This window comes from Planococcus citri, chromosome 5 (genome assembly GCF_950023065.1).
Source record: "Planococcus citri chromosome 5, ihPlaCitr1.1, whole genome shotgun sequence".
Lineage (NCBI taxonomy): Eukaryota > Metazoa > Arthropoda > Insecta > Hemiptera > Pseudococcidae > Planococcus > Planococcus citri.
In genome coordinates this window covers 7,799,449-7,815,354 of record NC_088681.1, presented here as the reverse complement: position 1 = coordinate 7,815,354, position 15,906 = coordinate 7,799,449, and the positions used below count along the sequence as shown (strand labels likewise).

Here is a 15,906-nt window from a genome sequence, read left to right as displayed (position 1 = left end):
TTTTCAAGTTTAAATTTCCTGGTACCAGTAGCTCGTTATCTGAGTTCGTGAATCGGTCAATTATACGAGTACCCGAGTACGCGAGTATACATATATGAGTTTTAGGCTGCGTTAGCGAGATTTTCAAGGCGATCTAAGCTCGCGACGATGATGGTGGCGATGGAGGAAGAAGAAATCTCGTTGGCTCGAGAGTCGAGTCGAATAAAAAATGCATAAGATAATCTCAGTCAGAACGAGCTACAGTGGAAACAATAGCAATTAGAGAGAAGACGTTCGAACAAATAATCCTAATTGAAAGTCGAGCTTTTTGGTACCACTGACGGGTTTTAAAACATTCATACACAGTAGTTAAGATCATAAACCTGCTTCCATGGGTTAACTATTCTAGTATTACTGCCTACGACAATTTACCAACAGTATACACAGGCACACGAGTATAATATTCGTACATTTGTATGTATTGTAATAATAATGTTATAATGTTGGTACTAGTAACACTCTAACAGACACGGATACCGCATAGGATAGAGATATATCCATAGCCGTATAGCCATAGCGTAAAATATATACCTAACAGATTATCCTCCCACCCATCTCCCGTCGCGGCGCATACTCCGTTTATCATCAAAAGTGATTAAAAGTTCGTTTAGTTCGCACGCGTCGTTTTCTCCTTCGTCTAGGTTAGTTTTCTTCTCTCACCGCCGATTATCGTATACTTTTTTTGCAACATTTTTGGCGCGTATTTTTATTCGCCGAAACATTTTACAATTCGTATTTTTTCGGTTACGTATTTTTTTTGAATTATTTTTTTTTTTTTAATTTCAATTTTGTGACGAGTTTTTCGAGTTAACGTGTATTTTTTCTTTCGTATTTTTTTTTTTACTTTTGTTCTATTTTTCGGTGTTTTTGATTTCTCGTGTCGAGTGTGTGAATTTTATCACTGAGCGGATTTTTTGCAGTAAGTTGACGTAAAAAATGAATTACATAATACTTTTAGATATTTCAGTGTACCAATTATTCAACTTTACCAAAAATTTGTTTCAATTTCTCAAAATTCTCACAACGTAAATTTTTTTCAACGAGGTCGACACGGTACAATATTTTGTGTTACATTTTTTCAAAATTACTCGACTGTGAACATTATGAATATTAAAGAAAAAACTGGTAAAATTTTATTACCTACGTCGAGTACCTACAGTTATTTTTTGATGTATTTTTTACGATGATCGCTATACCGGTGTTTCGATGAATGCTTCGAGAAAAAAGAGTTTTTTTATACGTACGTTATTTTCGTTTCGCGAGTGTTCGGAAAATTACGAGTACGTTGCAATTCGACGAAATTGTATCATTTGGAGACGATTTTCTGAGAAAATTACTCGTTTAGAAAAATTTCAAAGAAAAAGTTCCCATATTTAGACTTGAGAAGAAATTGCAAAAGATTTGCTTACTTACGAGAGACAGTTTTTTTTCAGTATTCAAAAAAATTCAAATGATGGGCACTTTTTTTGGAATTTGAGTTTAATAAGAATTTCAATTTTTTTACCAATTGAGAGACTTTCCATATCATTTTTCAGTCTAAAAACCATAAATTAATTTACACAATAATTCTCAGTCGATGATTTTTTATTCGTAAACTGTTCAATTTCTCAAAATTTGAGCTTTGATAACAAGAAACACCTTTCAAATCTTTTGCATCAAATTCAAATTTCAATAAAAATATTCAAAATAATAAAATATTTTAGTTATAATTGATTAAGATTTTATCGCATAAAAAAATTACGACTTTAATATCGAATGAATTGAAAAAATGTGTAAAAAGCAACACGAAAATAAATGAATTTTTAAAAAACAGCGATTGGGAAAGAGAAAAGGATAGGGTGGTTGGGGTTGGGTGGGGGGGGGTGAAATGATTTGATAGAAAAAATCAGTAATCTTTGTAGCTGCATTTTTTTGGAGCATCGTGTGAATAGAAAAAATAAACAAACTATTTTAATACGACTAATCAAAGCCCAGGAAATGAGCAAACTTTTGAAAGTATACTGAAAAAAATAATATTTGAGAGCCCTGAAGGCCCAGAATCGATGGTAAAACAATCGTGCTAAATTAACAATAAAACTAATAAAAGTATTAAGAGTGAACGTTACTTTGTACAAATGAATGTACTTACCAAATTCCTAAAAAAATCTATCTTTCCAACTAAAATTTTGCAAGCGATATTTTTATAATTTTTCCTTTCATTTTCTTTCTTTTGACCAAAATAAATATGACATAAACAAAAAAAAAATCCAAATCGTTAATTCAAAACATACCTGCAATCTTTTATGAGAGATTTTAAAAATTAGATAAGTACGTAATTCGACACTTTGAAATTTTTCCTACATAAACGCTAGAAATGTAACAAAAAAATACAGAAAAAGTATGGAAATTTTTTGAATTTGGCAGATTTTGGTAAATCCAAAGAGCAAGCAGCAAGCAATCACACATCATTGGCAAATTTTAGACGCTAAAGTGGGTTTTTTCGATTTTTGACAAATTTTTGAAAATCTTAATCACACATGAAATCACAAAAAATCAAAAATTTCACTGAACTGATCTATAGATTGCTTAAATTTGGTAGATATCCTATTTTTGACCCCCCCCTCCCCACCACCTTACTCCAAATCGATTAGAAATGGTTTCGAGCAGTTTTGAAGTCTCCATCAACGATTTTCGAAAGTTGAAAGTTTGAAGAAATTTCACGGAGGCCTCAGATCAGCTCAAAATGCTTCGAAACTTTTCCCAATTCATTTGGAGGCTCGAAAATATGCACGCTTTTCGGGTAAGTTTAGTAAACTTCTGACTTTTTTTGACATTTCTGAGCTTTTGATTTTTGGGAATTTGCCAACTATAAAAAATTTAAAAATGAGTTTTTTAGTAGGTACCTGCTACCTACCAGAAATTTTAGACCAAAAATGAGTCAGAAAACTAAATTTTGGTATGTGTCGCATCTTCACACCACCTCCTCCTGTCTTAGAATCAAAGTTCGTTTGGCTGGATTTTTATTTATTTTTTTTTACTAAACTGGGATTTTTGAAAAATCGCTACCTAGATGCTTAAGAATGATTCAAAACCCTTTCCAAACAACTTTTATGGGTAAAATTCTGGTAGATGAACTGAAAATTTCAACCTTTCAACTTAAGTGTGCAAGAGTTTATGAAAATTATTCATTAAAATTTTCTAGAGGGTCCGGAACTGCTCAAACTTGCTCGAAATACCTTCCAATCTATGGGTAACAGGGTCCAAAATGCTCAAGTTTCATTTTTTAAAAACTCATAATCTGAAGCTCGAGGAATGATGAACTTTCGTACCTTATACAGTTATACTCGTTTGGGGGGGGGGGCAGGGGATGGTGTTATTTTGGATGATGGGCATTATTTATGACTCGTCTTTTCAAGGATAAAATTTCGGAAAATAAACGTAGGAATCATATTTTCTTTGAATTTTTAAAAATCAAGTTTGCGCTAAAAACGAGAAAAAAAAACACAAAATTTCACCAAAATGACTGAAAAATTGAAATTTGCTATGTAGTTACCCTATTTTTAACCCTCCGAATCAATTAAAAATGGTTTCGAATCGGTTTTGGGCAGTTCTGAAGTCGCTAGCAGATTTTTGAAAAGTGAAATTCCCATAAAATTTTACCTACCTAATGAAGTAAGAAAGTCAAAATTTACTTCATATTTCAATTTCAACATTCTGAGTCGATTACAGATGGTTTCAAGCCCCTCATGGAGCCTCCAGCGATTTTCTAGAAATCATAGTTTCCCAAAAAAAATGTCGAAAAATCTGCTAAAATTAACCTCAGCACTCATAAACGTGTTTAGTGTATGTTTACGATCCACTTTCTTTAATATGGATTTTTTGGAAAACCTAGAATTTCCAAAATACAGCTGGAGTCTCCAGAACGACTTGAAACCACCTTCAATCCACTCAGCATGTTAAAATTAAAATTCAAAGAAAATTTCAGCTTCAAAACTTCATTTGGTAAAATTTCGTGGAAACTTCAACTTTCGAAAATCTGCCAGACTGGAGGCTCCAGAACTGCTCAAAACCGTTCGAAACCGTTTCCAATCGATTTGGGAGATCGAAAATAGGCTACGAATCAAATTTCAGCTTTCCAGTTTACTTTGGTAAAATTCTAACTTCTCCCATTGTTGGTCCCTTCATTTTCAAAAATTCGCCAAAAATCAAAAAATGCACTTTAGCGTTTGAACTGTTGGCTGGTGATGTATTTGTGCATGATTTTTCCATTTAGCTTTATTCGGTTCAGAAATTTTTGTGCACAAAAAAGTAGCCAAAAAGTAATTGAAAAGTAAGTAACCCCAAAAAAGGGTAACAAAATGGCGAGCAAAACATATTTTCAATGCAGAAAAAAATCACAAAAAAAAAAAAACAGAATATTACGAATTGAAATGTATTTCATTTTTATTTCAAAAGTTAAATTATTTCGAAACTTTTTGAGGAAAAATCGAGACTTTTCAACAATTTTTTGGCAGAAAAGTAAGGATTTTTGGCAAATTTCTGATGAAAAAGGCAATTCATGGGAAGGAATGGTTTTCTGACAGTTACTGGCAAAAAAGCAAGATACTCAAACAATTTTTTTTAATGTAAAAATTCAAAATTTTCTGAAAAAATCACTATTCACTATTTTTAGAAATTTTGTTCAAAAGCTAGGATTTTTTCACAATTTTTGGAAAAAATCTGGAATTTGACAATTTTATAGCTCAAAAATGAGAACTTCGTTAGGATTATTGACAAAAAAAAACTTTAAAGCAAAAATCAGCAATTTTCAAGAATATCTAAGAAATTAAGTACATTTTTTCGAAAAATGAGATTATCACTTCCCAACTTATGGCAATTTTACGTTAAAAAATCGAAACTTTTCAACTGCGAAAAAGCTAGTACATATATTTTCAGCAGTAGGAAAGACTTTGGGACAATTTTAGGGGATGAAAAACAACACTTTTTAGAATTTTTTGCAAAAAACCGAGAATTTTGATAATTTTTAGCGAAAAGCGAGACTCACTATTTTTGAAAAAGAGCCCGAATTTTTGACAATTATTATTGGCTAAAAAAAAATGCTAATATTTCGCTATTTCCGTTGAAAAATCAATGGATTGTGATTTTTTCAACCGAAAATATTTTTTAACATGTATTTTGATCTGAAATTAGACAGCTGAACTTGAAATTAAATCGCTTGTGATAAAGAATTGAATTTTTTTTCAATTTTCTCTTTATTATGGAAAACCAAACTGGATCACTAAAGTGAAAAAGCAAAGCTCGCAACTTACAAGTAGGTAATTTGTTCGAAAATGAACCGAACAGAGAGGGAGGGGGGGGGGTGAAAAATCAACTTCGTGAAGCTACACTACAAATTTCTTTTTGCATGGTCAAGTTAGTCTGCCATGGTCCCATAGATAAATTACTGATGCAATATAGGAAAGAAGATTCGTTGCTTTATCAATTAATAATGTTAGATTTTTGGACCCATTAAAAGCAACTTACCTAATACGTGAAATTCGTACGCTAATAGCGGAAATTAGTACTCACCTGAAACAGAAAAAAAAACACAAACAAAAATCGATTAGTTGATCGTCAATATAGGTAAGTTTACAGCGAGAGACTTTTTTATCATAAAGTTTGACTTTAGAAGCATCTTAGAAACACTACAGCAGATAATAGCTCTCTTTAATATACCGAATTCGGAACATTTTTCACGTGAAAATAACTACTTTTCAACCTTTGATATTCACTTTTTCTCGCTAACCTTTACAGATGTTTGAGAAAATTGCGTCATTAAACGATAATTTCTCGAGTACCTATTAATGATGATTCATCAATTTCTCACACACGTCAGAAATTTCACGCCAAGATCATGATTCCCCTTCCCCCTCCCGGAGGGCTGAAACGTATCACGAGGCTGGAGTGATCGTCTATAAAAAATTTTCCAACAGAAAATTTTATATTTTTCCAGTCAGAAAATCATTTTTGCAAACGAGTATAAATACCTATGAATCGATGAAAAATTCTCAATAAAATTCATCTTATCGATACCAAAATCAACCTTTTGAAAAGTCTACATATAATAAAACATTGAGGTATTAATTAAAATCGACCGTGTGAGGTTTATCAATGAGCAAATTTTCGACTGTTTTACGTATATACTATATATGTATAATTTATTAATCGTCTCGGTTTATCTCGATCCGGTGTATACCTTGGCTCGCAAACATGTTATTTTTTAATCTCTTAGGTATAGTACCTATAAGTATACGCGATAATAAATTGGTATTTTAATTATTTACTCATCCGTTAAAGGTTTAAATTAATGGACGATTCGGTATACGCGCGGTTCATGAATCATTTGGCCAAATTTAAATCGCTCTATTATATCGAGAATTGAAATTTAATTGCAGTTCTTTTCTCTCATATAATCGAATTAGTAAGTACCTCGTACGTGCACCTACTCCGATTAAAAATTGTAATCAATTAAGAACTATAAAAATGTCTTTAATATAGGGTTATTCTCCGGTTCAATATATTTTTTCCCTATTGAGTGAAAAAAAAATGTCCACGAATACCCAGTGTCTCCATTATTTCGCAGTTCAAACGTTGAATTTTTCAAAAGATACTCGAGCTGAAAAAAAAAAAAGTTCCCAACTCTATTTTACTACATAGCGAAAATTTCCTCTTTAAAAACAAAAATTTATACGACGTAAGACCTTCGAAGGTACAGGATAACTAGAGAAAAAAAAACGGTGCGCAATTAACCTAAGTACATAGGTATAAATTTCAAAATAATTAAATTTTTAATGTTTCGTTTAATGACTTTCTAAAGAGTTTAAATTCACGCAGTCTCTCGTTATCTATTCGACATGTTTGAGAGTTTGACGTCTCATTGTGCGTAATTAGCACGAAACACTCGAGATTTTTTGTGTGTTTTTTTTCCTTCTTCTTCTTCTTCTGCTTCTTCTTGTTCTGCTCTGTCTCTGTATACCTGCGAGGTATGAAACAATGTGAATAAGTGGCGCTGTTCGGAGCTGAAGCTGATGCTGTATGGTAAGTTGATCGAAAAAATAGTTCAAAGATCGAGGATCGGTTCCCGCATTAAAATCACGAGACGATCTGTAGATCTAGGTATAGTTGAAAAGAAAGAATTTCTAATGCGAATGTTTTCGATGAAATTTAACTTACATTACCACACATAGTGAAGATGAAAATAAAAAAATTGAATAATAGCAATTTATGCCACGAAACTACGCATGTTAAAATTGTACATTTACAAACATATCTATTTACTCATACAGACGTAGTACTTTACACGCATTATGTAGGTTATTTGAGAAAGACTAGTGATACAAGTGTACACTGTACACACGAGTATATGATTCTTTTTAGCATAAGCTATATGAAACTATCTACTCGTAGATTCGGACTATAGGAGCGCAGATTTAGCCAGTTTAATAATAGAGTTATAATGATAGGCTATCAAAAAACACGTTTAATCGTGATACCGACGCCTTAGATAGGTATATGGGATTTTAAAGTTTTACTTTAGGTACTCGAGCAAACAACTTAATAACAACCGGTTGTTCGTAGTATGGCTTTGCAGAAAGAAATTTCGAGCGTGGAAAACTACCTACACTTACACTCGAGAGCTAGGAGAAAGACCAGAGACGTGACAAAGTGATGTGGCTTGAGGGGAGGAGGAGGAGGAGGAGGAGGAGGGTGACTGAAATTTTCTCAACTTTTTACGACACGACCCCCACCCCACCTCACCCTACACAGTATTTTTCGTGGTAATTGGCCAAATGAGGAATGAATACATTTTGGAAGGGGGAGTTGGAAACCAAAAAATGTTGAATAATTTTAAAATGTTCAAGATTGGTACTGAAATATCCAAAATCCAAAATTAGCAATTTTTTATTTTTTGCTTTTTTTTTAGCCTTTTGACCTTTGAAAACAAAATTCAAAAAGAGAACAGTTCTCAGTTTGTGAGGTAAAAAAAATAATAATTTTCAATATAAGAAGTTTCGACGCCAAAATTTTGTGCTTTATTGGCATTTTTGAATGAAATTTCGCACATTTTTTCGTTATTTTGCACTTTTTTGCCCCGTTATCAATCCTGAATAGGTATTGATTTTTCGCGTACGAATTATTAGATTCTTTTTTAGCGAATCATTCGACAACGAATTGATTTATATTCATTAATTTATGAATTAATTCGTTCGCTAATGATTCACCAAAAAAGAATTATGTAAATGAATCGATTCTCGCTCGGGAACAAGTCACTTATATGAATTAATTCGTTCGCGAACGATTTAATAAAAATTATTCAATTCGTTCGTAAATGATTCCCCAAAAATGAATTAAATGAATCGATTCTTTCGCGAACGAATCACTTATACGAATCGATTCGTTCGCTAACGAGTAATTTATAAGAATCAATTCGTTCCCGAATGATTCACCACAAATCATTCAATTCGTTCGTGAATGATTTACCAAAAATGAGTTGACTGAGTCGATTCTTTCACGAAAAAGTAACTTGAACGAATGAATTCGTTCGCAAACGATTCAATAAAAATTATTCAATTCAATCGTAAACGGTAAATGATTCCCCAAAAATGAATTAAAATAATTAAATGAATCGATTCGTTCGCAAACGAATCACTTATATGAATCAATTCGTTCGCGAATGATTTACCAATAATCATTCAATTCGTTCGTGAATGATTTACCAAAAATGAGTTAAATGAGTCGATTCGTTCAAGAACAAGTAACTTGAACGAATCAATTCGTTCGCGAACGATTCACTAAAAATTATTCAGTTTGTTCGTAAATGATTTACCAAAAATTAATTAAACGAATCGATGAACGAATCACTCCCATGAATCGATTCGTTCGCGAATGATTCACGAAAAATCATTTACCTAATTCGTTTGTAAATGATTCACCAAAAATTGAGTAAACGAATCGATTCGTTCGCGAACGTGTCACTTATACAAATCAATTCGTTCGCGAAAGATTCACCAAAAATTATTCAATTTGTTCGTGAATGAAATGAATTACCAAAAATTGAGTAAATGAATAGATTAGTTCGCGAACAAGTCACTTATACGAATCAATTCGTTCGCGAATGATTCACCAAAAATCAAGCAAATGAATTGATTCGCTCGCGAACGAATAACTAATGCGGATCAATTCGTTCGTGAGAGAGTCACTTATACGAATCAATTCGTTCGTGAATGATTCACCAAAAATCAAGTAAATGGATCGATTCGCGAACGAACGAATCACTTACACGAATCAATTCGTTCGCGAATGATTCACCAAAAATTATTCAATTCGTTTGTAAATGATTCACTAAAAATTGACTAAATGAATACCAATTACTTCTACAGTTCTTAGAATCAATTCGTTCGCGAATGATTCACTAAAAATTTTCCAATTGGTTCGTAAATGATTCACTAAGAATTAATTGAATTAATTGATTCGTTTGCACTTATACGAATCGATTCGTTCGCGAATGATTCACTAAAAATTATTCAATTCAATTCATTTGTAAATGATTTACTAAAAATTGACTAAATGAATACCAATCACTTCTACAGTTCTAAGAATCAATTCGGTCGCGAATGATAAACTAAAAATTGATTAAATAAATCTTTTTGTTCGCGAATGATTCACCAAAAATTATTCAATTCGTTCGCGAATGATTCACTAAAAATTATCCAATTGGTTCGTAAATGATTCACTAAGAATTAATTGAATGAATCGATTCGTTCGCGAATGATTCGCTAAAAATTATTCAATTCAATTCGTTTGTGAATGATTCACTAAAAATTGACTAAATGAATACCAATCACTTCTACAGTTCTAAAAATCAATTCGGTCGCGAATGATTCACTAAAAATTGAATAAATAAATCTTTTCGTTCGCGAATGATTCACCAAAAATTATTCAATTCGTTCGCGAATGATTCACTAAAAATTATCCAATTGGTTCGTAAATGATTCACTAAGAATTAATTGAATGAATCGATTCGTTCGCGAATGATTCGCTAAAAATTATTCAATTCAATTCGTTTGTGAATGATTCACTAAAAATTGACTAAATGAATACCAATCACTTCTACAGTTCTAAAAATCAATTCGGTCGCGAATGATTCACTAAAAATTGATTAAATAAATCTTTTTGTTCGCGAATGATTCACCAAAAATTATTCAATTCGTTCGCGAATGATTCACTAAACCTTATCCAATTGGTTCGTAAATGATTCACTAAGAATTAATTGAATGAATCGATTCGTTCGCACTTATACGAATCGATTCGTTCGCGAATGATTCGCTAAAAATTATTCAATTCAATTCGTTTGTAAATGATTCACTAAAAATTGACTAAATGAATACCAATCACTTCTACAGTTCTAAGAATCAATTCGGTCGCGAATGATTCACTAAAAATTGATCAAATGAATCTTATGTAGAGGGTACTTGGGACTCCATGTTACCACTCTACAGTGGTAATTTGATGCCCAGGTCGGAGGCTGCACTGAACCAGATGCAACGCCATCTGGTGGACTGGTTCAGGGAAGCTGACGGCCGAGAGTAAGATACAGAGTAGCTTCGCAGTTTTCCTAATTCTTTCTCACCGAGCAGTATATGGTTTTTACGCTGGCTTATACAGCTCTTGGTAGGAAAACGCCTTTCATGCAGAATCTTTCGTGTAACGAATGGTAGCTATTGTACATCGTAGTAACGTGTACTGTATGTCTTTTCATGTGCTTGAATAAATATTCAGAGTAAATTACCTTGGTCATTTATTGCGTTGATATTTATAAGAGTACATCTGTGTTGGGTAAAATAGAGATAGGTTTTGTACCTTATGCTACTTTTGGCCTACACGGCCTTATCGAGTTTAGTGGCCTCAGAGCCAGATGGTATAAGTGAGTCTGAGGGCGCTAAAAGAGAAAGTAGATGTTTTACCTTAACACTTATCATTCGCGAATGATTCACCAAAAATTATTCAATTCGTTCGCGAATGATTCACTAAAAATTATCCAATTGGTTCGTAAATGATTCACTAAGAATTAATTGAATGAATCGATTCGTTCGCACTTATACGAATCGATTCGTTCGCACTTATACGAATCGATTCGTTCGCGAATAATTCGCTAAAAATTATTCAATTCAATTCGTTTGTAAATGATTCACTAAAAATTGACTAAATGAATACCAATCACTTCTACAGTTCTAAGAATCAATTCGGTCGCGAATGATTCACTAAAAATTGATCAAATGAATCTTATCGTTCGCGAATGATTCACCAAAAATTATTCAATTCGTTCGCGAATGATTCACTAAAAATTATCCAATTGGTTCGTAAATGATTCACTAAGAATTAATTGAATGAATCGATTCGTTCGCGAATGATTCACTAAAAATTATTCAAATCGTTTGTAAATGATTCACTAAAAATTAATTAAATGAACATGAATCACTTCTACGAATCAATTCGTTCGCGAATGATTTCACAAAAAATTATTCAATTCGTTCGTAAATCATTAACTAAAAATTATTTAAATGAATCAATTCGTTCTCGAACGAGTCCCTAATATGAACCAGTTCGTTCGCGAACTAGTCACTTATATGAATCAATTCGCTGGTGAATGATTCACTTAAAATTGATAATTCCGTTCGCGAATGATTCTCCTGGAAAATGAAAATCAATCAATTTGATCAATCACCAATGGTTCGTGAATGATTCGATTCACTTCGCTTATTAAAAACAGATCAATAATTCCTATACAAAAGTTTTACAAAAACCTAATCAATTCGTTCACGAATCATTGACTTATTTTTTTGAAAAAAAAAATCTCCCGAAAATTTCTGGGAAGCTCCCCTTACCGGGTGATACATTTTTTAAGAATTCATTTCTGCGTCAAAATTCTGCTAAATGTCATTTTTTTTTTTTAACAATAAAATCTCTCCCAACTCCACAAGTTATTTTGGCCCTTTTGTATGGTGTTCTGCAACCCAACATTACAAAGAAATCAATACTGTAAAAATGGAAAAAATAGCTTTTAATGAATTTTCCATTTCTGCGTCAGAATTCTTCTAAATAACACCCATTTCATGAGAACGCATTCCTTCGTCCCACACTTGTGAAAAAAAATATTTTTTAATGCCCGAAAGTTATCGGATTTTACGAGAAAGATTTCTCCAACCGTGTTATTAAAAACAAATCGTGCTAGAAGCCCTCCCTTCCTTCCCCCCTCCCACTGTTCTCAAATTACATATAAGTATGAAATTCGAAAAGTTGGCATTTTCACGTTTTCTACTCTCTAATTCTTAGATTTGGTCTTTTGGTCCATTTTCATTAGAAATGCTGTTGAATGTATTTTTTGACTTGCCTGCATGATGAAAAAATAGGAAATTGTCTCCTTTCTGAAAAGAGAAAAGAATGAATAATAGGTATGTATTTTTAGGTTTTTTTCTTCTAAATTTTAATCCTTGGATTTGGTCGATCTTCATTAGAAAAACACTATTTTATGTTTTCGATTTTGAAACTTCCTTGCAGAGGAGACTTATATCTTTATTTTTTGAGAAATTTTTTCAACTTTGGAGATCTCTATGTAGATATTCTGCTCTGAATAGATCAAAAATTTTTTCAACTTTGGGATCTTCATGCCAGGGGACCAACATCATTTGGAAGACCAAAGGAGGCTTTTCTTGAAAACATGGTTAGGTACCTATTATTTAAATAGGAATGAAACATTTTCAAAAAATTTGTACAGATACAGATATCAATTAGGAGACCGAGAGAGCTTAAAAATTTTCAAAAAATTTCTACAGATAAATAGTCTTTCAAATTTTTCAATTTTTCCCAAATTTGAGGGTCTCCATACAAAAGAGCCAAAGGTTTTTTTTCTTGAAAACAGAGTTATGTAGAACAATTCTAGTGTAGAAATGAGGTATTTTCAAAAAAAGTTCTCAATTTTGATTCATTCTCATTTTTTTTTTCATTTTTTCAACTTTGAGGGGCTCCTTACTAGGAGACCAATATGGTTTGAAGGGTTGAGGAAAGTTTCTTCTTGAAAAGGGGATGATTCAGAAAAATTATGATGCAGAAACAAAAAATTTTCATAATTTTTTTCTTCATTTTTTTCAATTGAGGGGGAGGGGGCTACCGTCACCACTTTTTTTGCAGATAGGAGAAAATAAAAAATAGGGAATTATTTTCTCACTTGAGGTAACAAGTGTGGGAGGTGTAAAATTTCAACTTTGCAAATAAGGTGCACCCTACTGTAGGTCTGATTTGAAAGGTATGCTCTTTTGAACTACCTATAGTATAGCAGCTCATTTCATTGAAATTTGAATGCCTTCACCTCCATTCCCTCTCTCCAATAATTCTTTGCAACGTCCTCTTAAACAACTTAAGCATTTCCAGACACCTAAAATAGGAAAAAAACCAGTCGAATAACACTTGAAAACACTGACTAAGTATGCATTGCAATAAATTTGAAGCCTAAAAATACACGTAACTCGACATCATTCTGACAACTCATCCTTCCCGTTACATTTTTCATTTTTCATTACGAGCTTTTTTTGAAAATACTCCATTCTCTTCAATTATTGTCCATAATAAGTGGTATAAACTAGTTCGCTAGTCGCGTGTGTTTTTAAATATAAATCAAAAAACTGGGCCATCGCGGTGACTCGATTCATCATCATGTACTAATGCATAACTAAATCCGACCAAGAGGAAATATATTTTCCTGATCACGATCACGATCATGGTTTAATATTCAATTCGTCGAAATATACCTTTAATATCCGCCGAACATCCAATGCACATTTTCCCACTCGCCTTGCTCTACAGTCAAAGTCGCTGACGAATCGAGAGCAAATTTCAGTTCGAGCAACCTAAAATGACTAATAGGTAACCGTACGATGAACATGTATTTGTTCAGCTCAACGGATGGTTTTTAATTGTTACGACATAGTTAAGGCATATGGTTATTTGCGGTTTTGATGACGAAAAACCGAAAATTACTCGTCTCATTCAATGCCTACATACACGTATGACGTCATAACAAAAAGGTGTGAATCGTACTAATGACGCTCCTCTCCAGACATAGCGACGAGTCTGCCATACACCGTACACAGTACCATAAAGTATTAATACTAGTACCGCCGAGCTTTGTACACTTTCAAAATCATTATCATTGTAAATACACTTTCGAACGCGTAGTTAAAAATTTAAATACTTTTGTTAAGGTGTATTTTTTTTCTTTTTTTTTTTCCTAATACAGCACGTAACATTTTTTGTAGTTATGACGTATAGGGCAGAGGAAGATGAAACCTCGCAGGTTATGACGTCGTCGCTATGTGCGATTTTTTTTTCACCGTCTTTATTTACAAATCGACATAAGTGTTTGCTGGTACTTATGCATGCATAAAGAGTCTATCTATCCTTCTAATTGAGAAAGTATCTTCCGTAGGCTGCTGTAGGTCTATAGGTATAGGTATTCGGCACTTTGGTTAATTTGTCGCTAAATGCTTCGGCGCTACTGAAAATATCATATAGGTACGAGTAAAGAAAAAAAAACAAATAAATTAACGAGATGTTGCTAATTGGAAAACAAATAAAACCTTGTCGAGTGTAAGGAAATTTTTTACTTATACCTATAACACGATGTGTTTATCTTTATAAGGTTCAATATACCTACCTACCTATTAGACCTACCTACCTATGTGGTACTTCTATGACTATACAGCTCTGCTGTCTCATTAAACGGTCGTGTCATCTTTCGCATGTAATACATACATATGGTATATAAGATGCGGAAAACGAGATAATTTTAGTGATTATTTGACTACTTATTCCGCGAATACAAATTTTATTCCCTGCTATTGTTCGCAATGTAAACACCTTTCGGTATATACCTTGAATGTTTTCTAAAATTAGAATTTATTCTACGTCCCGTCGTCGTTGTCGACCATTATGTATCTATTGTTTTTTTTTCGGGATGAATTTTTTTTCTCTTATTTTACAATCGCGAGATTGTTTCTACATTAATTTTTTTGTCACGAGACGCCCACTCGAGTGTGTTCGCTTGATCAACGTGGTTAAACATCGTTTTTCTTGTTGGCAGTCCTCTTGTATTGAAAATTGAGATGCAGATGTTTGGGCATTGAGAATTTTTTTCAGTTTTGTTTATTTACTTATTTCGAATGATCTTGGGGGTACAATCCATCGGGATAAGGCCTCTATGAGTAAAATGGTGAAATTTTCACTCTTCTTCTTTGAACGAAGCTAGTCCAAAATACGTTGATTTTGATGTGAAACCATTTCCAAATATGTATTTGTTGATCTGATCCTTTCACCAAAACTCGAGTAATATGGCCCTCAAAATTTGAGATTTTCCATTTTTGGAGGAGGAGATCCAAAAATTAAGAAACTTTCTAAAAATACAATCTCGTATGAGGCTCGCACCTTTTTCAAGTTTCACTTTTTTTGTCTACCAATCTCTGAAGTTGCTAAATTTCACGAAAAAGATTTCCTATTACGATCGATGTGGGTAATTGTAAATAGATTTTAAAATTTTGTTTTCAAGCGACGTGAAAATTTCTGAACTAATAGTATGCTGAATAGAAAGAGTAAGGAAAAAATATGTACATATTCATCACAAATGCAAAATTTCTGGAGCCAAAGTGCATTTTTCGATTTTTGATGAATTTTTGAAAAATCAAATTTATTGGGCCAAGAATGCGAAAATTTTTTTTTACTGAACTGATCCAGGAAGTTGAAATTTGAAATGCTCCATATTTTTGATCCACCAAATCGATTGAAACCGATCTCATTCCG

The 15,906-nt window shown here is 32.7% G+C and overlaps 1 protein-coding gene across 1 annotated transcript in view; it reads left to right on the top strand.

Moving 5' to 3' along the window:
* Positions 1–647: 647 nt before the first annotated feature.
* The window catches only part of LOC135846851 (organic cation transporter protein-like), a 109,387-nt gene continuing 94,128 nt past the window's right edge, over positions 648–15,906 (top strand). Inside the window, exon 1 of the mRNA XM_065366191.1 lies at positions 648–958. The gene's annotated coding sequence lies outside the window, so the exon portion shown is untranslated. The remainder of the gene's footprint in view (positions 959–15,906) is intronic.